This window comes from Notamacropus eugenii, chromosome 4, assembly GCF_028372415.1.
Source record: "Notamacropus eugenii isolate mMacEug1 chromosome 4, mMacEug1.pri_v2, whole genome shotgun sequence".
NCBI lineage: Eukaryota > Metazoa > Chordata > Mammalia > Diprotodontia > Macropodidae > Notamacropus > Notamacropus eugenii.
The window spans coordinates 50555838-50582036 of NC_092875.1; the positions used below are offsets into that span (position 1 = coordinate 50555838).

A 26199-nucleotide genomic window follows, 5' to 3' on the forward strand; every position below is an offset into this window, starting at 1 on the left:
GCTGCAGGGTGACCTGGTCTGCTGCTCTTCCATACTGGAGTGCTGGTGCAGGCCAAACTGTACTGGGGTTTTGCACTGTCCCTGATTCTCAATTCAGTTCTTGGTAAAACAGAGGGAGTGCCCCTCTCAGGCAATGTGGCCTTTCTGAATTCTGGGGGAGGAGGTTCAGCTGGGCTTCACTGGGCTCCAGTCATGGCCATGTTTGTCATGTTCCCCACAGAGGCTGTAGAGACAATCCTGTAATAGCTGGGTTCTTCACTTCCATGGTTGAGAGAAGAGGTGGAGGTCCTGTCAGGCCCTCTTGGGCTTAGAGAGTGCACATGCTCTCTGTGAGTGATTCTGAGGTTCTCTGGAAGGGTGCTGGACACTGTTTTACCCTCTGTTGGCCATTTTATAGACGCCAAAATATGCTCGTGTCCCCTCTGGCAGATGTGGGGTTGATGCTGGGAAGAGTAGAGGACAGAGCAGCTGAAACTGGCTCTGCTATTGTCTGGATATCCTCTTTCTCCAGGGTGGTGAGTCTCATAGGCAAGTCTGGCCTTGGCCTGCTTTCTGTAGCACTGATGGCTGCAGGAGTTGAGGACAGAAGCAAACTGGAGCTGATTGTCATTCCTGGGACTGAGACAGTCATATGAAAAGAATCAACTGGAGTGTGCCATGGAGTCAGGGTGGTGCTGGAACTCTCTGTAGGGAATGTCTCTGTTGCATCTTCAGGAAACAGAAGAAACTGTTCCATTTAGGCTGATCTTTAAGGGACCATTGGAACCCAAGTTGGATATGGACTCTGCTGGAGTCATGGAGAATGTGGGGCTTGCAATGCCCATGGTGACTCCAGAAGATGTTTCCAGTGGAGTTGGGGCTTCTGTAGATGAGTTCCTGGTTGTCTTGTGTGTCTCAGACCTAAGGTCACTTGTTCCAGTAGCTACAGGGAGATGGGGGGGCCTGAGAGGCTTTTGTACCTGGCAGAGTTTCCATGGTGAATATCTCTGTTTCAGTGTCTGAAATGAAATCTCTCCCAGAAGAGTCTGTCATGGGCACACTGGTGGACTCTGCTGATTCTCTTTCCAGGTCAGACCCACTCAGATTCCTTAGTATCACTGCGCCCTTGGTAGTGAATCCTGTGACCAGCGCAGTTGGTTGAAGTGTGCCCAAAGAGTGTTGGGGGAAGTTTGGAGTCATTTGGACAGAGTTTCCTACTGCCCACAACCAAAACACAACCCCTCACATTACTCTCCAGTGCTCAACTGTCTCCTTGACAAGCACTTTCCACAATAAAAAGAACTCTGCAAGCCACCTACCTCTGCTCTAGGGTGGGTGGCCACCATGAGAATTATTGAATATCAAGGGATCAAGGTTTAGACGGCTCTCTCCTGATATCTTGTCACAAGATGAGAAGGGGACCCAGGCTCAGACAAACTGTTTGTGGACTTGTTCTGCTCAAATAAACAATCATTTCACAATGATTTTAGGCTTCAGCTACTCTTACTGCCACTCATGGTGTGAGGTGCTGGGCATGCATAGACAAGAATCACATGATGCTTGTCCTCCTATAGCTGACTTTTAACACGCAAATAACAGGTATTCATGCAAGGGAATACAAGAAATGTATAAAATCCCCCGGCAGCTCCTCATTCAAAGCCTGTTATCACAACATACTTCAAAGCAGAAATTCATGTGGCAGATGAAGCTGCCAAGTCTTTCAGTCTATTTACAATATGCCCCAAAAGTGTCCTCTTCTCAGACTGTGAAGATGAGTTCCTACCTTTTCCCAAAACTGAGAGACATGAACCCAGGAAACACAAGAGAAAGAAAAGAGGCATTTACTTGCCCATAGGACCTACAGTGGACTGAGGCGTCAGTGGGCCACTAGTCAGCACTGCCATGCCTCCTGGTGCTCCCTGGTCTGGGATGTGTGTGGCAGGCACTACACCAACCTCACTACCTGTAACTACGAATGAGTGCACATATCACAGTCATGGGGAAGAAAGGGTAATATATTATCTCTACATGTTCTCCTTGTATACTACAATTGATGTGCTTTCTTTGCCTCATACTTCTCACAGCAGTCTTTCCTCTGTTCTCCCACTCTCTCACTCATCTTCAATCTCTGCTTGTCTACTGGCTGTTCCCCTTACTAATCCATCTGCAAAAACATGAAAGTCTAAAGAAACCCTTCCTTTTGTCCATCTGTCCTTGACAGCGATCCGTCCTCATCTCTTCTCTTTGTGTGTCCAAAGTCCTTGAGATAGCTGTCTACAAAAAGGCTTTCCACTTCCTTTCCTCTCACCCTCACTGGAATTCTACAGTCTTGTTTTCATCCTCATCATTCAAATGAAATTCTCCTCTCTAACATTGCTAATCATCTCTTCATTGCAAAAATGAATGAACTTTTCTCAATCCTCATTCTTCCTCAGCTCTCTGCAACCTTTTATTTCATTATACTATTTTCATTGATACTATCTTCTGTTTAGATTTTGATGACAATACTCTCCTGGTTCTCCTGCTCATTGATTCCTGTCTCAGTCTCTCTTACTGGATTCTCACCTAAGTCATAAATCTTAATTGTGGGTCCTATACATTAGGGCATTGAGTTGCACCCTTCTTGTTCTCCTTCTCTATGAAATTTCATGATTTCATAAGCTCCTGTGAATTTCATTCTTAACTCTAAATTGATGATTCTCAAATCCATTCATCCACCCTTAACCTGTCTGGTGATCTCCAGTCTCACAACTCCTTTTGGACAAGTACCTATTACAAATCTTCAACGGAATGTCTTGTAAATATCTTCAATTCAACATATCCAAAACTTAACCCATAGTTTTACCCCCAAAACCTTCATCTCTTCTCTACTTGCCCATTTTAGGGAATCACCATCTTCCCAGGCACCCAGGCTCATAACCCAGAAGATCCTTCTTGACTACTTCCTTTAATCCCCCATAGCCAATATGTTGCTGAGGTCTGTAGATTTTGCTTTCATAACACCTTTCCTATTTGGACCTTCTCTCTTTGAACGCCGTCATCCTCCTTTTGCAGGACCTCATCACCTCATTCCTGGACTATTGCAGGAGCCTTCTGACTGCTTTTCCTGTCAGAAGATGCTTCCCACTCCCATCCATCCTCCACTCAGCCAACACAGCAATTTTCCTAAAGCCCAGATCTGGCCATGTCATTGTCCTGTGCAAGAAACTCCAATATCTTTCTTTGACCTCAAGCATCAAATGTACAATGTTGTTTTTGATTCAAAGTCATTCATAACCTGCCCCTCCTTTTCTTTTCTTATCTTTTGGCACCCTACACCTCCTTACCTCCAGGGACCTGGCCTTCTTTCTCTTCCTTGAGCTTGCCTTCCTACTTCCCAACTCACCGCATGCTCACTGGCTGTCTTCCATTCCTGGAGTCTTTCCCTTCTTATTTTTCTGACTTCCTTCAAGTCCCTGCAAAGATTCTACCTTGCTTTTCTTGTTCTTAAAAATTGGTTTTAATTAATTTATCTATTTATTTTTAGTTTTCAACAGACACTTCCACAGGATTTTGAGTTCCAAATATTCTCCCCATATCTCCCTTTTACCCACCCCAAGACAGTGTGCATTCTGATTCCTGCTTCCCCCATCTGCCCTCCCTTCAGTCACACGCTTCCCTTCTCATTTCTTCTAGGGCAAGATATATTTCTATACATTGACTGTATATCTTATTACCCTTTTGCATGAAAAGAAACAATTTTTAACATTCATTTTTAAAACTTTGAGTTCCAAATCCTCCCCCTTCCTCCCTCCCCACTCATCCCCAATGAGAAGGCAAGCAATTCCATGTATGTTATACATGTATAGTTATGCATATCACTTCCATAAAAGTTGTGTGTGAAAGACTAACTATATTTCCCTTCATCCTATCCTGCTCCCCCACCTTATTCTACTCTCTTTGGACCCTATCCCTCATCAAAAGTGTTTATTTCTAATTAACCCTTCCTCCCATTTGCCTTCCCTTCTATCATCCCCACCCCTTGCTTAACCTCTTTCCCTCTACTTTCCTGTAACGTAAGATACATCTTCATACCAAATTGAGTGTGCATGTTATTCCTTCCTTAAGCCAAACTAAATGAGAGTAAGGCTCACTCTTTCCCTCTCACCTCCCCCCTTTTCCCCACCATGGAAAATGCTTTTTCTTGCCTCTTTATTGTGAGATCATTTGCCCCATTCCATTTCTCCCTTTCTCCTCCCAATATATTCCTCTTTCTCCCCTTAATTTTATTTTTTAGATATCACTCCTACCTGTTCAACTCACCCTGTGCCCTCTGTCTTTATGTATGTCTTTATGGAGGGATTACCGTCCAACAACCCTAATACTGAGACAACGTCTCCAGAGTTACAAATAGGATCTTTCCATGTAAGAATGTGAATAGTTCAACTTTAGTAAGTGCCTTGTGATTTCTCTTTCCTATTTACCTTTTCGTGCTTCACTTGATTCTTATGTTTGAAAGTCAAATTTTCTATTCAGTTCTGGTCATTTCAGGAAGAATGCTTGGCACTCCTCTATTTCACTGACTGACCGTTTTGTCCCCTGAAATATTATACTTAGCTTTTCTAGGTAGGTGATTTTTGGTTTGAATCCTATTTCATCTGATCTCTCGAATAACCTATTCCAAGCACTGAGATCCCTCAATATAGAAGCTGCTAGATCTTGTACTATCTTGAAAGTATTTCCACAGTACTTGAAATGTTTCTTTCTGGATGCTTGCCATATTTTCTCCTTGAGCTGGAATGTGGCTACAATATTCTTAGGAGATTTCCTTTGAGAGTCTCTTTTAGGAGGTGATCAATGGATTCTTTCAATATCTATTTTATCCTCTGGATCTACAACATTAGAGAAGTTTTCTTTCATAATTTTGTGCACGGTCATATCTAGGCTCTTTTTTAGATCTTGACTTTCACAGAGTCCGATAATTTTTAAATTGTCTCTCCTGGATGTATTTTCCTAGTCAGTTGTTTTTCCAGTGAGATATTTCACATTGCCTGCTATTTTTTCATTCCTTTGGCTTTGTTTGATATATTCTTGATTTTTCATATACTCATTACCTTCTATATGCTTCATTGCTATCTTTAAGGAATTATTTTCTTCCATCAGCTTTTGAACCTCCTTTTCCATCTGACCTAATTCTGCTTTTGAGGACATTCATCTCCTCATTGCCTTTTTGGATCTCTTTTGCCATTTTGGTTACTCTGTTTTATAAAGTGTCATTTCCCACTTACTTAGATCTGACTTTATTTGTGCAAAAAGTGTCTTGCCACTGTATTAATATGCTCCCTGGGTTTGTTTTCGAAGGTAAACTCCCAAATATTTCATAGTGTCCACCCCATGGGATTTCTCTTTCTATCTCTTGCTGTTGGGCTTTGTTACTAATATATAGCAATGCAGAAGATTAGTGTGGGTTTATTTTGTAACCTGCAACTTTGACAAAGATGTTTATTATTTAAAGTAGCTTTTTCACTTGAATCTCCGGGATTTTCTAAATATATCATCCTATCATCTGCAAAGAGTGATAACTTACTTTCGTCTTTGCCTATTCTAATTCCTTCAATTCCTTTATCTTTTCTAATTGCTATAGCTAACATTTCTAGTGCCACATTGAGTAATAGTGGTGATAATGGACATGCTTGTTTCATGCCTGATCTTATTGGGAATGCATCTAGCTTATCACCTTTGCATAGAATGCTTGCTGAAGGTTTTAGGTAGATACTGCTTACTATTTTGTGGAAAGTTCTCTTTATTCCTATGCTCTCCAATATTTGTAATAGGAATGGGTGTTGTATTTGGTCAAAAGCTTTTACTGCATCTATTGAGATATGCATGTGATTTCTGTTAGTTTTATTGTTGATATGATTGATAATGTTAATAGTTTTCTTAATATTGAACCAGCCCTGCATTCCTGGTATGAATCCTACCTGATCTTAATGTGTTATTCTCATGATAAGATGCTGTATCCTTTTTGCTAAAGTCTTACTGAAAATTTTTGCAGCTGTATTCATTAGAGGAATTGGTTTATAATTTCCTTTCTCTGTTTTCTTTCTTCCTGCTTTAGGTATGAAAACCATATTTGTATCATACAAAGCATTTGGAAGTACTTCTTCTTCCCTAATTTTCCTAGATAATCTATATAATGTTGGAATTAACTGGTCTTTCAGTGTTTAATAGAATTCACTCCTAATTCCATCTGACCCTGGAGATATTTTTCCTAGGGAGTTCAATGCTGACTTCTTCAATTTCTTTGTCTGAGATGGGGTCGTTTAAATATTCAACTTCCTCTTCTGTTAATCTGGACAATTTACCATGCCTGGGTCCTCGTGGGACTTTGCACCCCCTCTGTGACTCCTCTCCTAGCATTAGGTCATGCCTGGGTCCTAGTGCAAGTTTCCATGCCCTCTGGAACTCCCCTCCTGGTGCTGAGGCACACTTGGGTCCCAGTGGGAGTTTCCACCACTTCTGGGGCTCCTCTCCTTTCACTTCTCCTCTGTCATAGGAAGAGGAATTCCCTTTAGCTATTTTCCAAACCTCAGGTGCTACGAGAAGGTTTGCCCTTTCAACTGTTCCCACTGATTCAATGATTTTTCTGGAGAAATATTTTATGATTTTTTTGAGGTCCATGAGGGGCAGGGGAGAGAGCATTGACAGATCCCTCCTCCATTTTGGCTCCCTGAAGATCAAGTCGGTGACATACAGACATTTAATATGCAGGCTGAAAGTCTCCAACAGGGCTCCAGCTGATACCTGGGGCTCAGCAGCTATCACTCCCTGGCCTTGGGTGATCCCTTGACCTGGGCTGTCACTCTGCCTTGCCGCCATGCTGCTGCTGCCTTTGACTGCCCTGTGGTTTCCCCACTTACCTGCGGGGAAGCACTGTGCAGTGTGCTGTGGGCTCACCCAGGAAGAACAGGTCCTTCCTGTCCCTCTTCCAGTCTTTGCTGGGCTGTGCATCTGTCACAGTCTGTCTCCTATTGGATTCGGCACCTCCAAAATTTGGTCAGAGTCTCTTTCTAGAGTTACCTGAAGGAGGTTGTCTAAGAGCTTAGGTGAATAGTGGGTCTCACTCTGCCATCTTGCTCCATCCCCTAAGGTGTCATTTTCTTCAGCAATTTTTCAATCTCCCTTAGTAAGCAGTTGACTCGTTATTCATGATTTTCTTGCCTCACTCTCAATTCTCTTCCCAATTTTGGTTCTACTTCACTTACTTGAGTTTCAAAATACCTTTGAGCTCTTCCCTGGCCTGAGACCAATTCATATTTTTCTTGACGACTTTGGATGTTTCAGCTTTGACTTTGTTGTCTTCTGTTTGGATAGTTTGGCCTTCCTTGTTACTAAAGTAAGATTTTATACACTGATCTTTTTTTCTGGTTTTTGGCTCATTTTCACAGCTGTTTACTTGATTTTGGAGCTCTTTGTCAAGTGGGGGTGTGGGTACACTGTCAGCTGCTTGATCTCTCCACAGTCTGTGGGCCTAGAGCTCCAGAAACAGACACTCCACTGGCACTGCCCCTGCCCTTACTGCTACTGCATGCTCCTCCTCTGTGGGCTCCTCTGATGGGGGTGGGGGCCAACTTCTCCACTCCCTCACATAGATCCCACAGGGTTTTGCCACTGACCCTCAAAATTGTCCTGGGACACCAAAGGAAATGCATTTACCCTACTGTTTGTTAATCCCAAACCAATGCCTTCTCTTATTTCTTCCATCATACTAGCTAATGGAAGTTTTCCCCTCCAAATCATTACTTCAGTACTGGACAATCCCATTATATGTTAAACTAACAGGGAACAACTTAATTTTAGGCACATCAACATTCCCTAAACAGGAGGCTTCATTAGAAATCTACTTACCTGTGGACACAGTGGAGCTGGTAGGTAGAGGACAAAACAGAGGCTGTCTCTCCTCTGGCACTGCTCCTCTCTGAGTCTGGGGAGCCTAGGGTGGCTGGGTTGGGAGGTGATGATATCCAGGCTGCTTGTGTTCTTGCTGGAGGCAGAGTAACAGCTGGAGTTGATGTTTCCACTGGCCCTGTAGTCGAGGTGGCTGTCTCTTATCATTCTCAAGGAGGAGCAGTCCCATGGGGACTGGAGCTTATGAAGGCTGCAGAACTGCTAACAGTAGGAGAGATGTTAGGGCTTGGACTCAGAGACTTGTGGACAGGGCCAGGTGTTACCACTTTTGTGGAGGACTCCAGGAAAGGTTCACCTAAGATGATGTCAACTAGACTTGGAGAACTTGTTTTCATTGGTGATGAGGCAGTTGAATTGAATATAGTCTCCACATTTATGCTGATCAAAGCTGTGACCTTTGACTTTGGAGGGATCAAGGTCAAAGCAGGACTAATCCACTGCTAGAACTGTGCTAACTTCCAGGGTAGCTGTGCTCTGAATTTCAGACCCTGAAGTACTTACTTGCCCTTGGTGCAGTGACTTCAGAAAGCATTGTGGAAACAGAGACTGGTGAAGCAGGGTCTGCTCCCAGTGATTTCTTAGCTGTCAAAGTGGATGGTGCCAGATAAGGGCTTGTTACTGTCTCAGGACTAGTAGCTGGTGTTCTAGGGCTTTCCAGGAAAGATGACAAGGTGGAAGAGGTTCTGTAGGCCTCTGAGTCTGAGATTTTGTCCCTGGTCCAGGGGCCACTGTGGAAGCTCTTATGGTCCGTGTTCCAATGGTTTCAATTTCAGTAGGGGGCGATGGAGACTCAGCGTCAGTTCCCTGTGGAACTTTGGTAACCAATGCTTCTTGAGTTTCAGATAACTCAGCCAGGATCATAGCAGCCAAACTTGATCCTTCTGATGCTATGCTAGGGCCTATGCTCTGCCCTCTTCAAAAGGGAATCCATTTTCCCTGTGTCTTACAATCCATATCCCTCCTTGGCACATGGATATTTGGTCGATGACTCTCATTCATGGTATTTCCCTTCATTTCCATTAAAAACCAGCTTTGCAGCTCAATGACCAATTTCCGCAGGTGAGGTCTGCTTATATCTTTTATCCATTCTCTGGAAGGTTTTGTTTACATTTGACTATCAGAATGAGAGATAGGAGATCTTAGGATCTCATGGTAGGAAACTTCCACATCATCTATTCTAACTGCTAGAGCCATTTGGTGTTGAGGACCTTGAGGTCCAGAGTCATTTGCCCCTTGGCCTCATAATTCATTTCTCATCGGCTGACTCAATGGCCAAACAAAACAGAATCTATTTTCTCTGTGTCTTACAGTCCATTCCCCTAATCACATGTATATTTGGTCCACAGTTTTCATTCATGATATTTCTCTTCATTTCCAGTAACACTCTGCCTTCCAGCTCCATCACTCATTTCCATGGGTAAGGTCTGCTTCCATCTTAGGTTCCTTCTCTGGAAGGTTTTGCTTACATTTGGCCATGAGATGAAGAGATAAGAGATTTGGGCATCTTACGAACCTAAGATAGGAGATCTTAGGATCTTGTTGCAGGACACTTCCAGTCATGAAGTCTAACTCCTGCTGTCATTTTGAGGTGAGTTCATTGAGGTCCAGAAGCCTATCACTAGGAATTGTGACATTTAGGTTGCTCCAAATTCAATTTACTTTAAACTACATTTTGGTCCCAGAGCAGTAGTTTTTGGCCAAAACTTTCCTGAAGGATTCATTAGTTATTTCCATCTGCTGAATTATTCTTGTAAGAAAGAATAGCTGGGGGGGGGGGGGGGGGAGCCAAGATGGCAGAGTAGAAAGACGCACATACACATAGCTCTGAACCCACAGCCCATAGAACATCTGTAAAAAAGAACCCCCAGCGAATTCTGGAGCAGCAGAGGCCACAGAAGAGTGGAGCAGAGAAGATTTCTGTTCCAGAGAGCCCTGCAAACCTCTCTCAAAAGGTCCATCGTGCTGCAGACTCAGAGCCAAGCCCAGCCCAGAGGCCACGTGCGCGCGGTGCTGAGAAGAGCGGATCTGAGCGGGCTTCAGGGACAGAATCTCCAGCGGCCAGGTGGGTCCCTCCACCCACAGGTGACAAGGGTCGGTGAGAGGGTCTCTTTGGCAGGTTGAGAGGGGAGTGGGGTGCCCCCATAACTCAGGCCCCCTCGGGAGCCAACAGCGGAGGCAGGAGCAGACCAGGGCTCCCCAAGCAGGCAGGAGCCAGGATCCATTGTTGAAGGTCTCTGCATAAACCCCCTGAGGGAACTGAGCCCGTGTGGTGGCCCTGCCCCAACCTGAGCAGCTGAACTTCATCTCACACTGAATAGCAGCCCTGCCCCCGCCAAAAGCCCTGAGGCTGGGAAGCAGCATTTGAATCTCAGACCCCAAGTGCTGGCTGGGAGGATCCAGAGGTGAAGTGGGTGTGAAGAGAATATTCAGAAGGCAAGTCACTGGCTGGGAAAATGCCCAGAAAAGGGAAAAAAAATAAGACTATAGAAGGTTACTTTCTTGATGAACAGGCATTTCCTCCCTTCCTTTCTGATGAGGAAGAACAATGCTTACCATCAGGCAAAGACACAGAAGTCAAGGCTTCTGTATCCCAACCCACTCAATGGGCTCAGGCCATGGAAGAGCTCAAAAAGGATTTTGAAAATCAAGTTAGAGAGGTGGAGGAAAAGCTGGGAAGAGCAATGAGAGACACCCAGGTAAAGCATGAACAGCAGGTCAGCACCCTGCTAAAGGAGACCCAAAAAAATACTGAAGAAAATAACACCTTGAAAAATAGGCTAACTCAATTGGCAAAAGAGGTTCAAAAAGCCAATGAGGAGAAGAATGCTTTCAAAAGCAGAATTAGCCAAACGGAAAAGGAGGTTCAAAAGCTCACTGAAGAAAATAGTTCTTTCAAAATTAGAATGGCACAGATGGAGGCTAATGACTTTATGAGAAACCAAGAAATCACAAAACAAAACCAAAAGAATGAAAAAATGGAAGATAATGTGAAATATCTCATTGGAAAAACAACTGACTTGGAAAATAGATCCAGGAGAGACAATTTAAAAATTATGGGACTACCTGAAAGCCATGATCAAAAAAAGAGCCTAGACATCATCTTTCATGAATGAAGTGGTTGATTGTTTCTATGAATTGTTGTTTTACCCACTCCTTCTTTAAGACTAGATTATTTAGTTTCCAATTAATTTTTGATTTATCTTTCCATGGCCTTTTATTACGCATAATTTTTATTGCATTATGATCTGAGAAGGATGCATTGACTATCTCTGCCTCTCTGCACTGGATGGTGGGGTTTTTATGCCCTAGAACATGGTCAGTTTTAGTATATGTGCCATGTACCACTGAGAAAAAAGGTATATTCCTTTCTATCCCCATTCAGTTGTCTCCAAAGATCTATCATACCTATCTTATCCAGAGTTTTATTCAACTCCTTAACTTCCTTCTTGTTATTTTAAGGTTAGATTACTCACGTTCAGAGAGGGGGAGGTTGAGGTGCCTCACTAGTATAGTTTTGCTGTCTGTTTCTTCCTGCAACTCCCCCAACCTCTCCTCTAAGAATTTGGATGCTATACTACTTGGAACATACATGTTTAGCAATGATATTGATTCATTGTTTATGGTGCCTTTTAGCAGGATATAGTTTCCTTCCTTATCTCTTTGGATTAGATCTATTTCTGTTTTTGCTTTGTCTGAGATTAGGATGGCTAGCCCTTCTTTTCTTACATCAGATGAAGCACAGTATATTCTGCTCCACCCTTTACCTTTACCCTGTGTGCATCCCCCCATTTCAAATGTGTTTCTTGTGAACAACATATTGTTGGATTATGGCTTTTAATCCATTCTGCTATCCGTCTCTGTTTTATGGGAGAGTTCATTCCATTCACATTCACAGTTTAGATTACAATCTGTGTCTTTCCCTCCATCCTCTTTCTCACCATTTGTGCTTTTACTTCTCTCATCTCCCTTCCCTTCCTCAATAGAGTTTTCACTTTTGACCACCACCTCCCACAGTCTTCCCTTCCTTTTTTTAGCCCCCCTCCCTTTTACTCCCCTTTAACCTATCTACTTCTTCCCCCCTTTAGCTTTCCCTCTCCTTTCCTCCCCCTTTCCCTCCTACTGCCTATAGAGCTAGGCAGATTTATATACTTAAGTTCATTGTTCCCTTCTTGAACCAAATCAGATGAGAGTACCTCTCAAACAATGCTCCTCTCCCTCCCCTCTTTCCCTCTACTATAATATAATTTTGTACTTCTTCCTGTGATGTAATTTATCATTTTCTGCTTCTTCCTTTTTACATCTCTTGTTACAATTCCTTTGAATGCATAAATCACATTTTTATCATCACATCATTTACTTTATACCCACTCCCTCTATCTATATACATCCCTTTTATACTTCATGATAGATGTACAATTTTCAATATTAACACATATCATCTTCAGTTACAGGGATGTAATCAGTTTGTCCAAATTGAGTAACAAGTTTTTCTTTTCCCCCATTTACCTTTTTATTCCTCTCTTGAGACCTGCGTTTGAAGATCAGATTTTCTATTGAGTTCTGGCTTTTTTTGTCAGGAAGGTCTGGAAATCCCTTATTTAGTTGAATGTCCATCTCCTTTCCTGAAATGTTATGCTGAACTTTGCTGCATAATTAATCCTTGGTTGTAGTCCCAGTTCCTTTGCCTTAGGGAATATCAGATTCAAATTTCTTCGATCTTTTAATGTAGAAGCTGCAAGGTCCTCTGTCATCCTGATTGCAGCTCCTCAATATATGGTTTCTTTCTGCCTGCCTGTAGTATTTTCTCCTTCACTTGATAGTTCTGGAATTTGGCAACAATATTTCTTGGTGTTTTTAATTTAGGATCCCTTTCACGAGGTGAATGGTGGATTCCTTCAATGACCACTTTGGCCTCTGGATTTAACACTACTGGGCAGTTTTCCTTGATGTTTTCTTGGAAGATATTATCCAGACTCTTTTTTTCATCACAGATTTCTGACAGGCCAATGATTCTTAAATTTTCTCTCCTGGATCCATTTTCCAGGTAAGTTGTTTTTCCAGTTAGATACTTTACATCTTTTTCCTTTAGATTTTTGTTGTCTGATTCTTGATGTCTCATAGAGTCATTAGTTTCTACTTCTCCAATATTAATTTTCATCAAATTGTTTTCTTCAGTTAACCTTGGCATCTCTTTTTTCCATGTGCCCAATTATTCCTTTTAAGGAATTATTTTCTCCAATAAGTTTTTGTTCTTCCTTTTCCATTTGTCCAGTTTTCCCAGTTAGGTTTTGTGCTTCCTTTTCCATTTGTTCGATTTTCCTTTTTAAAGAAGTGTTCTCTTCAGAGAATTCTTTTTGCATACTTTTAAAATCATTGGCCAGTTTTTCTTCTATTTCCTTTTTCATCTGCTCCAGGAGAGCTCTTTGTGCATGCGAGCTGTTCATAGTCCGTTCTGAAGTTTCAGATGGGAGTACAGTGTCAATACTGACCTCTTTGGTAATCATGTTTTGGTCCTTGTCCCCATAGAAAGATTCTACAGTCTTTTCTCTCCTCCTTTGCTTCTTGCTCAAGACAGTGAGGCTTTGTGTGTTGTAGCTTCTGGTTCTTTCAGTTAAAAGCTGGAGAATCTGTTGTTGGGCTGCTGGTGTGGGAAATTGAAGGGTAGGTACCTTTGTTTATCCTTTTGTTTTGTGTTTCCTGGATTATCCTGGGGCTAGCTTGCTAAGTGTGGAGGAGGGGGTGGTCTGATCCTGGGAGGTCTCCTCAGCTGAGCTAGAGCAAAGGCAGGCTCAGCTCGTAGCTGGGTCCTAGTGCAATTTTCTACCCCCTCTGGGGCTTCTCTCCTTCCAGTTCACCTCTGCCACAGAGCAAGGAGGAGTTTGATCAAGGAGCCCAGTAGCTGGAGGTAGATGCAGAAGTCACTTGAGAGCTCTTGGAGCAGCTGAGGTAGTAGATAGCTGTCAAGTGCAGCCAGGTGAGGAAGTGGACCATTCTTTGGGTGATATATGCTGGGATTACAAAGAGGTACTCACTTAGGAAGATTTTTTTGAAGTTTATATGTAAGTTTTCCTTGGGGAAGAGACAGCATTAGAAATTCCAAGGGCCAGAGATTGGATTGAGAGGAAGATACAGAATCTAGGGAACACAGTGCAGGGGACCCTGTCTACCAAGCCACCCTAGAAGCCACTGAGTCACCTCCTTGGGCCACGTGGCCTCTGGCATATGATGCAGACATTGGCACCTACTTCTTTTTAGGCACAGTAGCTTTCCTGTTACTCCTGCTATTAATATGTACAGCTATATAGAGGGTCAGATATACATGGAGTAAAGTTGTACTGCTTGTCCTTTGAGAGAATTATAAAATTGTCATGTGTACCAGCAGTTTGAGGTGATTGACAAGAGGGACTATGGCCTCAGTGGAGGGCTGTGTTTCATGTCTAACTTATACTAACCCCCTCTGACTTAGGGGAGATTCCTTCATACCTGGGAGCCTCAGTTTCACTATCTGAAAAATCAGTTAGTAAACACTTATTAAGTGACTACTATGTGCAAGTCACTGTACTAAGCACTAGGGATATAAAAGGAGGCAAAAGACAGTGTCTGCCCTCTAGGATCTTCCAGTGTAACAGAGAAGACAACAAGAAAACAAATATTCATAAGCAAGCAATATACAGGATACATAGGAAATAATTAACAGAGAGAAGGCAACAGAGGTGTTGGGGAAGGTTTCCTATAAAAGGTGGGATTTTAGTTGGGACTTAAAGACAGGGAGGTCAGTAGTTGGAGTGGAGGAGGAAGAGTATTCTGAGCATGGGAGATAGACAGAGAAAATGCCCAGATTAGAGAGCTGGAGGGTCTTGTTCTTGAAACAGTCATAAGATCAGTGTCACTGCATCAATCATTGGAGAATAAGGTGGAAGGAGACTGGAAAAGGAAGAAGGGGCTAGGTTATGAAGGCTTTGAATGCCAAACAGCTTTTTCTATTTGATGCTGGAGGGAATAAGGAACTTCTGGAGTTTGGGGGTATGGGGAACAAGGGGTGACATGATTGGACCTGCATTCTAGGAAATATCTCTTTGGACTGAATATAGAGGATGGATTGGTGGCAGAATCGTGAGAAGTTGGTTTCACAGTTTCGGTTCATTTGGTAGCTATGGCCAGACTAACTAGGGCCCACAAGGTCAGTCTAGAGCTCTTCTACTTCATCTCTTAAACATCACTGGTGTAGTTCAAAGAACAAAGAGGAGAAGCATGTACTTGGTGGCTTGGCTGGGAATGACTGATGAACTAAACCTTTGACTGCAAAGTCTTCCCCAGGTTTTTCTGTACCTGCTGGAAGTTTAGTGTGATGATTAAATCTATGAGTCACTAATTCCAGATGTTGTCCTCCCTGTATTTCATGATACATGTGTCAGTCTCCCTGACGCCTTGTTTTGACTTGATGATTGGCCCTCAGTTCCATCTCAGGTATCAGAGCATTTCTGTGAAACATTTCTGGGTTAGGAAATGAGGAGAGCATTCTGTCTGTCTTCAAGGTTTGCAGCACTGTAGGGGATGACTGGAAGGGTTTATTAAGGATGGTGTGAGGCTCAGTGATAGAGATACACAAAGAAAGAGAAGTTCACTAGGGCAGCTAAGAGATAAAGAAAAGGAGGAATCCATTCTAGGTATGAGGTCACCCTTGTAAAGGTACAGAAGTGGAGTGTTGAATTTGAGGAGCCAGGCAATACAAAGCAAAGTAAATGAAAGAAGGATTCTGAGGATTAACCTGGAGTACCAAGTGAGAAGGAGACTGGCCAGAGTTCTCAATGCCAGACAGTAGGATTTATTTCTTTTGATCCTAGAAGCATGCAAATAATTTCCCCATTAAAGATGTTTGAGCAAGAGAATGACACAGCTATCCCCATGCCTTAGCAAGATGAATTGGGAAGTTCTTCCCAGCCTTGGATGCAGTGACCCCACTAATATTCATGTGCCCCCAAGATGTTCAAAGGCAGCAAAGTCACATATCTAACTGGAATATTTTGTGGCCATAGAAACTGAAAACAAAGTGGGTTGATTGGGCAATGGCTGAACAAAAGGTGATGTGTTAATGTACATTGGAGTGCACTGGTGCTCTAAGAATAGGAAATGTAGAAAAACTCGTATGAACTGATGCAGAACAAAGGAAGTGGAGTCAGGAGAACATCATACATAAGGACTCCACCATGTCGGTAAAAACAATATTTAAACAGGATTTGAACTCAAATCAAAAGGTATAGCTAATATTGGATCTAGAGGACAGCTAGTGAAACACTTTCCTCCTTCCAGTACAGAAGCAGGGGACCTACCATAGATGTGGGACTTTGCCTATATTCTTTGACTTGCCCACTAGGTTGTCTGGTTTTACTTGGTTTCTTGTTTTTTCTTCACAAAGCAGAGAGTTATCTGGCAGTAGGCAGTATATTGGGAAATGAGTACAGACATCAATAAAACTTTATGGATGTCGACCTGTCAGCTTAGTGGAACATAGATTGGAGAAGGGGGTGGCTGGAAGCAGGGAAACTAATAAAAAGACTTATGGAATAGTCCTGCTGAGAGGTAATGAGGCCCCAAACCACGTTAGTGGCCTTGTGAGTGGTGGGAGGAAAGAGATGATAGAGGTCAAGTGAACAGGATTTGTCCACTGATTGAACCCAGGGATGAGCAAAGGGGAGGGGAGGGCAAGGATTCCTCCAGACTGTGAGGGAACCTGGGAGAGTGGAAGGATAGGACAAGGCAGATGGCCTTTGAGATGGTTTTTCATGCTTGGCTGCCTAAAAATAGGCTCTTGGATAGTGGTTCTTTAGACTGAATTTCTTCCTGGATCCAGGGGCTGGTATAACAGAGTGTCTGTATTTCCTGTCTCAGGTGGAAAACCTGCAGCAAGAAAGCATTGCTCTGAAAAAAACAGACTCAGGAAGTGAAGGAGCAGTTACTTCAACCAAAGGTAGAGTGATGCTCCTCATCAGTTCCTTGAAATCAAAGAAACAAGGGAAAATTCAGATTGGTGTAGTAATACACCCTGTAGAGAGAAGGATTATCTTTTACCTGATCATGAAGATAGACTTAACCCTTGACTTGGTTTTCATAAAATATATCTATAAACTTTCTCATAAATTCCCCCTAAAAGCAGTTGCTTCTAGACTTTGAGCATTGAAACTATTCCAACAAGGATTTTTAACCAAGAAAGTCAACTTCAACACCATATCCTAAGAATATTATGTCATTCTAGGATGTCCTAGTAGGTCATGGTGGAAGCATACCTGAAGGAAGCAAATTCCAAGCACCAGCTGGTCAGAGAATTGAAAACCACCAAGCAAAGACTGGACTTCGAGAAGAGAAATCTGTGGTGGGATTTAATCAAAGTTCAGGGAGAAAAGAAGTTGGTGGAAGTGGCACATTCCAAGTTATGGAAGGAAGTGTCCTATTTCCAACAGAAAATAACCTGACCTGGAAGTAGAGCTGGACCTGATGCAGAAAGGAGATGAAATGGAGACACAGCTACAGGTCTGGGTGGTACTGGCAGAGTTATCTCAGGGGGATTTCTAATTTGATTGTTGTGGCTACCAAGACGTCTTTCACAAGTTCTACTCCTTGTCTCCTCCAAAGTGTCTCATTTTAAGAAGAGGTCCTCAGAGTTGGGCTCTCAACACTGCAGGTAGCAAACATCCACAGAGGGAAAATTTCAAAAATTGAGACAGCAGATAGCCCCCAAATAACACCTTATCAGCTCTGTAGATGGAGGTGCTCAGGTAGCCTCCAGTGCACCTGGAGTCATGATGCTCACTCCATTTCTCAGACCCCTGTCCAGATAGCATCTCCTACCATAAAGCAGGCCACAGAGCAGACTGAAAGATGGTTCCCTTCCAAACATCTCACATTGTGTATCCATCTCTCCCATTTTCAAGTCTTTGCAGTTTGACAGAGAACTAATGGTGTCTCTTAGAGATGTGAATGAGGTGTTGAAACAACAAGCAGAACAAATGCAGCAAGAAGCTGGAAAGTGAGTATGTCCGTGAGGGTGATGACTTAGCCCCTCAGGGCCTGCTGCCTGGAGGAAGCACCCACAGAAGTGGAGATGAGCACATGGCAGTGTTCATGTGAGGGTGGTTTCATCCCAAGTAGTTTTTCTTCATTTCTATGCCTATGTATGAACAGATACCTATGCCTACCTATGTGTGGATGTGGACTCCTCTATACGTGGAAATGCAGACCCATCCCTGGATGTTTCAGTGCCTTGATGATTCTGTGCTTTCATGTATGAAATCCTCTTCCATAAGTATAAAATCTCATACCACATATACCTTATTCTGTGCACTTATGACATCTGCTCATATATAAAAGTCCATGAAACAGTATATATCCTTCTCCAGTATTAGTTGCTTAAACATTTTGTAAATGCTCTTACAGCCCTTGGGCTTCTTACCTTTCACTGTGTATGCATCAAGTTTGTTCTCAGATTTGTTGCATATACACTTGTCCTTGTGAACAAAGAAAAAAGTTTACAAGCCCACAAAACTTTTATTAACCTCTTCTTCTGCCACCCAGAATATTCACAAACCCTACAAAGAAATCGACTCTTTGATATTATTTCATTCTGTGTTGATGTCTATTTGTTCACAGGCACTGTGAGCATGGTCCACCTTTAAAAAAAACTGAAGCTGGGATATTCCAGGTTGGCAGACTGGAAAACTGGGGATCTGTTACTTTCATTGTGAAAGATTCCACATCTCTACAAAAGGAAGGGATTCAGAGTTCTTGGAAATGGAAAGCTTCTCTATGTGTGGGGTACAGAGACCCTTATGAGTGAATCAGAGGCTCAGAGATATTAGCAAAAAGAAGAGTTCATTTATTGACTTTCTGGAGAAAGGGCTCCCTCAGAGTGCCCAAAAGATGTCACCAACTGAAGAGAGCAGAGCTGTGTTTAACTCAGCTCATTATATAGGCCCTTACCGCAATGCCCCTTCACTAGCCCCCTTCCTCAGGGCTCAGGGGTGCAAGTCCTGAGGGTTCAATCTATTCAAGGCAATCTACTCCAGCAGCAGAGAAGGAAGACAGTTTTCACACATTAACCCTAAAAAAATAAAAAAATAAAAAAGGGTGGGGGAGGTGTTATTCCTCCCTGCTATGTGCCTAAAAACAATGGGGGGAAAGGCTCGAAAATACAGAGGACAGTCAGGGAAAATATAGGGAGGAGTCTGGGACAGTACAGAATATGTTACAACATTTCTTCTACAAGGTCTACCTGCTGCAAATGTTTCAACAAGACAAGAAACGATGAACCCCTGGAAGAGGCTTCACTCCTGATGGAGATCCTCCGAGATCATCTCTCACACCTAGAACATTTAAAATTCATCTTGCAAAAATCCTTTTTGTGCCCTGTTTTGGAGTAGTCATTCTCTTTCACAAAAAATGACAGACCATAACCTGCAGGTAGAAATGGCGGAAAGTTAAGCTCACCCACCCAGATATTATCTTTTAGATTTCAAATCATGCTTTTTAATCAGGGAAAGTCAGTCAGAAGTAGTTTTAGACTTTGTCTCTCCAATCCTTCCTTTTTTAATCAAGGACCAAAACCAGCAATTGACTTGGCCAGCTCGTGGCACAGTGTCTGTGAGGGATGCTTTGAATGGAATGGGAGGACCTTGCCCCATGTTTGTCCTTTGTTTCTTTAAATTATTTTTAAATAAATTTATCATTTTTATTTTTAACACTTAACATCTTTATTTTAACATTTGTTTTTAACATTTAAGTTATTTTTTCAATTTTGATTTCTGAATTCTCTCCCACTTCTGCAAAGTTTGTTTCTGTATTATGTATGTTGCTCCATACACTCTCTCCAGCCTGTCATGAAATATGAATTGATTCATTGCTGTGATTCAGGGGGGAAAGTGACCAGTTTTTCTGGTTTGTAAGGAGAGGGAGTTTTCCCCTAATTTCACAGGATCCTTCCCAAGGTCCTCTGAGAAGAGGAAAATGCAGATTGAAACCTTGGAACACCTTGCATGTCTTATCATTGGTTTAGTGAGTCGTTCTTTGACACTTTCTCTCTGGGACCTTGGCCTTTACCATATTGTGACAAGAGTTAGCTCTAGAGGCCTGCTGAGGTTGCTTCCAAGCTCTGAGATTATATGAAGTTAAACATTTCATTTCCATTTTTGATGGCTTGTAGCCTCAGATTTTTTTTCTTTTTTCTCCTTTACTTTGCTGCAGGATCATTACAGAGCAAAAGCAAAGGATGAAGCCATTGGGTTCAAATCTGACCAGTGTGCAGAAGGAGATGGAGGCCCAGCACAAAGCCTATGAAAACGCAGTGAGCATCCTGAACCACCACCTCCAGGAAGCCCTCGCTGACCAAGAATCCTCAAAGACAGAATTAAACAAACTCAGAGCCCAGGTCAAAGAAGGAAGAAACATCCAAGCTCTAAATATAGGCAGATGTCACCTTCCCTCTCTCTCTCTCTCTCTCTCTCTCTCTCTCTCTCTCTCTCTCTCTCTCTCTCTCTCTCTCTCGTGGAGGAGTGAGCTCAAAGTGCAAGTGTGGGGAGAGAACATCAATTGCCTGCCCCCTCCTTGGGACTTTGTGTCTTCATTTGTAAAAAGAGTGTGGTGACTCGTAGGATTTCCAAGTTTCCTTCTAGCTGTAACCTCATTTATCAGAAAGATGTAATTTTTTTCTGTTAGAAAACTTATTGGTGGATAAATTAGGGAGTCAGACAAAAGATTTTCTCTTTAACTGTTTATGTATCACAGACTCCAAACTACCATTTTAATACCCCATAGCTTTCTTACTTAGGATACACTTTCTTGGGGTGATCCATGTTGTTCAGCAGTCTCTGTGGCCCCATTGCTGTCACAGGACCCATGAGAGGCCCTGTGCCTGCATTTCAACATGGTTGTCTTGTTTGTAACATATAGTATAGGCCACTCCTGTGAAAGGAGTTGTCCTTTTCCTGATTTCAGAATTCTTCTGTATCTTTCACCAATAGAGTACAAAAAATGTGCCCCATGGTTTTATTTGTTGCCAATGAAAATGTACATGACTTGGTTAAGTAAAGTTAAACCCCTTCTCAACAAAACTTCTAAGGGAATGTATTAAAGTATTTGTTATCACGTATGAAACTTCAAGTGACCAAAACCAGATCCTACCCCTTTAAAACTGCCCTTGCTCAAAGGAAGCAAATAAGCGAAGTGGTTGTTGTCATGTGCCCTCATGAAGTAGGAACCTGCTCCCTCTGTCTTCAGGAACAAATCCAAGTCCTGGACTTGGAGCTGCAGACTGTTGGTCACAGTAAGATAGTGATGGAGAAGGAGCTCCGGGAAAAAGTTTTCATGCTCAAGCACTATAAACAACTTCTCTTAGGGGTAATTTATGATAAAGTACATAAATATATTTTAAGAAAACCAAGTTAAGGGTTAAAAGTTTGTCTTCATGATCAGTTAAAAGATAATGCTTCTATCTACAGGGTATATTATTACATCAATCTGAATTTTCCCTTGTTTCTTTCATTTCAAGGAACTGATGAGGAACATTACTGTACCTGTTGTTGAAGAAACTGCTCCTTCACTTTCTGAGTCTGTTTTTTCAGAGCAATGCTTTCTTGTGGCAGTTTTTCCACCCGGTACAGGAAATACAGTCACACTCTGTTACACCATCCCCTGGGATTCAGGGAGACATTCAGTTTAAAGAACCACTTTCCAAGAGCCTATTTTTATGCAGCCAAGCATGAAAAAAATCACAAAGACTATCTACCTTGTCCTATCCTTCAAACCTCCCAGGTTCCCTCACAGTCTTGAGGAATCCTAGCCCTCCCTTCCCTTTTGCTCATCCCTGAGTTCAATCAGTGAACAAATCCTGTTCACTTGACTTCTATCATCCCTTTCCTCTCTCTACTCACAAGGCCACTAACATGGTTTGGGGCCTCATTACCTCTCACCAGGACTATTCTATAAGTCTTTTTATTAGTTTCCCTGCTTCCAGCCATCCCCTTCTCCATCTATCTTCCACAAAGTTGACAAGTCAATATCTATAAAGTTTTACTGATGTCTTTACTCATTTCCTAATATATCACCTACTGCCAGACAACTGTGCTTTGTAAAAAAAGAAAAGAAATAGTCAAGTAAAACCAGCCAATCTAATGTGCACATCTGAGAACACAGGCAAAATTCCATACCTGTGGTCAGTCCCCTGCTTCTCTACTGTATGGAGAGAAGTGTTTCACTTGCTGTACTCCAGAACCAATATTAGCCATTACTTTTGATTTGAGTTCAAATGCTTTTTTACTTACACTGTGGAGTCCTTGTGTATGAAGTCCTCCTTGAATCCACTTCCTTTGCTCTCCATCAGTTCATACAAGTCTTTCTATAATTCTTAGTGTACAAATGCTACTCCATTACATTAAGACACCACGTTTGTTGAGTCATCACCCTATCAATGGACATTCAATGAAACGGAGGAATTTCAAGCATTCTTGATGAAAAGACCAGAGCTGAACTGAAATCTTGACTTTCAAACACAAGAATTAAGAAAAGTATGAAAAGGTAAACAGGAAAGAGAAATCAAAAGGGACTTATTAAAATTGTACTGTTCACATTTCTACATGGAAAGATGATATTTGTAACTCATGAGACCTTTCTCAGCATTAGGGTAGTTGGAGGGAATATATATATATTTTATATAGATATAGATATAGACAGAGAGGACAGGGTGAATTGAATATAAAGGGATGATATCTTAAAAAAATAAAATTAAGGAGTGAGAGAGCAATATATTTGGAGAAGGAGAAAGGAAGAGACAGAATGTGATAAATTATCTCCCATAAAGGAGTCAAGGAAAAGCTTTTACAATGCAGGGGAAGAAGGGAGAGGTTAGAGGAAATAAGAAAATCTTACTCTCATCGAATTTGGCTTAAGAAGAGAATAGCATATAGGCTCAATTGGGTATCTTACTCTACAGGAAAGTAGGGGGAAGTGGATGACTGGGGGTATAAAAGAAGGGAGGGCTGATTGGACAAAGGGGTAGTTGGAAGCAAACACTTTTGAAAAGTGACAGAGTCAAAGGAGAGAATAGAATAAATGGGAGGACAGGACAGGATGAAGGGAAATATAGTTAGTCTTTCACAACATGACTATTATGGAAGCATTTTGCATAACTACACATATATAGCCTATGTCGAATTGCTTGCCTTCTCAGTGAGGGTGGGTGGGGAGGGAATAAGGGAGAGAATTTGGAATTCAAAGTTTTAAAAACAAATATTACAAATTGTTTTTATATGGAACTGGGAAATGAGATATATAGGTAAAGGAATATAGAACTCTGTCTTGCCCTACGAAAAAATGAGAGGGATAGGAGGGGTTGGGGTAATAGGAGGGAGGGCAGACTGGGGGAAGGGGTAATCAGAATGCATGACATTTGGGGGAGGGGAAAATAAGGAGAAAATTCAGAACTCAAAATCTTGTGGAAATGAATGTTGATGATTTTAAAGGCCTTCATAATATAGCCTCATCCTATCTTTCCAGCCTTCTCATACCTTACTCCCTAGAATACTCTATAGCCAGGTGTCTCTGGTAAAAGACTCAGTTAAAGACACTCCTTTTACCAACTCAGTATTTTCACTGGCTGTCCCCCCGCCTAGAATTCTCTTCCTCCTCACTTCAGCCTCCTGACATCTCTGACTTCCTTCAAGTCTCAATTAAAATCCCACTTTTTGGAAGGAGCCTCTCACAATGCACCTTAATGTCTGTGCCTTCATTCTGAGTTGATCTCCAATTTGTCCTCTATCTATCTTGTTTGTACATAGTTGTTTGCATGCCGTCTCTTCCAGTAGATAGATTGTGAATTCCCAGAGTAGGGACAGTTTTTGCTTTTCTTTGCAAAACCAGTGCATGACACAGTACCTGACACCAGCACATATTTAGTAAATGTTTGTTGACCTGTCTTACAAAAGTATCCCAATAGGTTATCCTGCCTCCAACCTATCCTTCATGATGCCTCCGGACTAAAATTCGAGCTTTGCCTTATATTATTCTCTGCTCTCACCAAAAAAATAAAAATGCTGCTATAAAACTTTGGGTTTATTTGGGGACTTTCTTCGTATCAGTGGCTTCCTTGGGGAGGTTTAATAAGGGAGTCTAGGTTTCAAAGGGTTAAGGCATTTTGTCACTATTTGCATAATTCCCAATAGCTTTAGCTCCATCGACAATGCATTTATGCACCATCTGCCCAAAACTTGCCCAACATTGACTATTCTCAACTTTTGTTATCTCTGCCAATTTACTCAGAGTGAGGTAAAACCTTCAGAGTTGTTCTGATTTACATTTCTTTCATTATTAATGTGAATGTTTTCATGTGGTTAATAGTTTACAATTCTTATTCTGAAAATTCTTCAAGGAAAGAAATGGACATTCAAAGAAATTGAGAACTTTCCATTTCAAGCATTCCTGATAAAAAAGGCCAGAGCTGAATAGAAAATCTGATTTTTAAATCCAAGATTCAAGAGAAGCATACAAAGGTAAACAGAAAAGAGAAATCAAAAAGAACTTAATAAGATGAAACTGTTTATATTCCTACGTGGGAAGATGATACAACGTAACTCCTAAAAACTTTTTCATTATTAGAGCAGTTAGAAGGAGTACATATAAGCAGAGGACATAGATGTGAATTGAATATGATGGAAAGCATGTGCGATAAGAGGTATCAGACTGACTACCAAATTGAAGGTCTACAGAGCCATTGTGCTAACCTCATTGTGTATGCTTATGAAACCTGGACAGTGAAGCAGCACCATGCCAGGGAACTGAACCACTTCCATTTGAATTGTTTTAGGAAAATTCTGACAATCACTTGGCAGGATAAGGTACCAGACACTGAGGACTTTACTTAAACTAAACTGCCAAGCATTCAGATTCTGCTTCAGAGAGTACAATTCCAATGAGCTGGCCACATTGTTCAAATGCAAAATGTACACTTGCCAAAAAGACTGTATTACAGAGAACTCACACAGGACAAGTGTTGACATAGTGGTCAGAAGAAGCAATACAAGGACACTTTCAAGGTCTCTCTGAAGAACTCTGGAATTGATTTGTGATATGGAAGACGCTGGCACAGGAACACTCAGCAAAGCATGCCCACATCAGAGAAGTTTGCTGCATTCTAAGCAAAAGAAAATTGAAACAGCTCAAAGGAAATGCATGATGGGCAAAAGTAGAGTATCCACCCCAAATGTTCACACAGACTATTTGTACCCACAGACCTGTGGTAGAGAATTCTGAGCTTTGGTTGGTCTGATCAGCCACAATCAGACACACTGAAACTTGGCTCTAGTGTAGTGCTATCATTTTGGTCCTCTTCCAGAACAAAGGACAGCAACAAACCAATGACATCTAAAAAACAAAAAACAAAAAATTAAGGAGTAAGAAAAAGGGAGAAAGGGAAAGGGAGAGGTACAATGAGGTAAATTATTTTACTTCAAAGAGTCAAGAAAGAGCTTTTACTGTGGAGAGGAAGATGGGGGAGGGAATACTTGAACCTTATTCTCCTCTGAACTGGCTCAAAGAAGGAATAACATATACACTCAACTAGGTATAGAAATACATCTTACCCTAGAGGAAAATAGAAAGGGAAAGGGATAAGGGAAGAAGGTGATACTCATAGAAAGGAGAGGAGAAAGTAGGAATCAGAAGCAGAACAATTTGAAGGAGGTACAGGTGAAAGACAGAGCAAATAGAATAAACAAGGGAAATAGGATGGAGGGAAATACAATTAGCAATCATAACTATGAAAAAAAGTAAAGTTCTCTGCCAAAAGCCTCACCTATCAAACATATAGAGAAATGAGTTAAATTTATGAGAATAAGAACCATTCCCCAATTGATAAATGATCACAAAATATGAACAGTCAATTTTCAGATGAAGTAATCAAAGTTGTATATAGCCTTTTGAGAAAATGCTCTAAATCACTACTGATTAAAGAAATGCAAGTTAAAACAATCTCAGGTATTACTTCATACCTATTAGATTGGCCAACAGGATAGAAAATAAAAAATGACAAATATGGAGGGGATGTGGGCAAATTGAGAAACTAATGCACCGTGAATGGAAGTGAACTGATTCAATAATTATAGAGAGTAATTGTAAACTACTCCCAAAGGTCTATAAAACCATGCATATCCTTTGACCTAGCAATACCACTACTAGGTCTGTATCATCCCAAAAGTTATTAAAGCAGGAAAAGAACTTACACAGAAATATTTA

General features: G+C 41.7%; 1 long non-coding RNA gene across 1 annotated transcript; it reads right to left on the reverse strand.

Moving 5' to 3' along the window:
* Window positions 1–18736: 18736 nt before the first annotated feature.
* Window positions 18737–25324, reverse strand: LOC140499421 (uncharacterized). The gene is made up of 6 exons (XR_011965440.1): window positions 25200–25324; window positions 24947–25099; window positions 22236–22375; window positions 21489–21606; window positions 19193–19374; window positions 18737–19021 (listed from the first exon to the last, which is right to left on the reverse strand). It is a non-coding gene; the product is annotated as an uncharacterized lncRNA (long non-coding RNA).
* Between the last annotated feature and the right edge of the window lie 875 nt (window positions 25325–26199).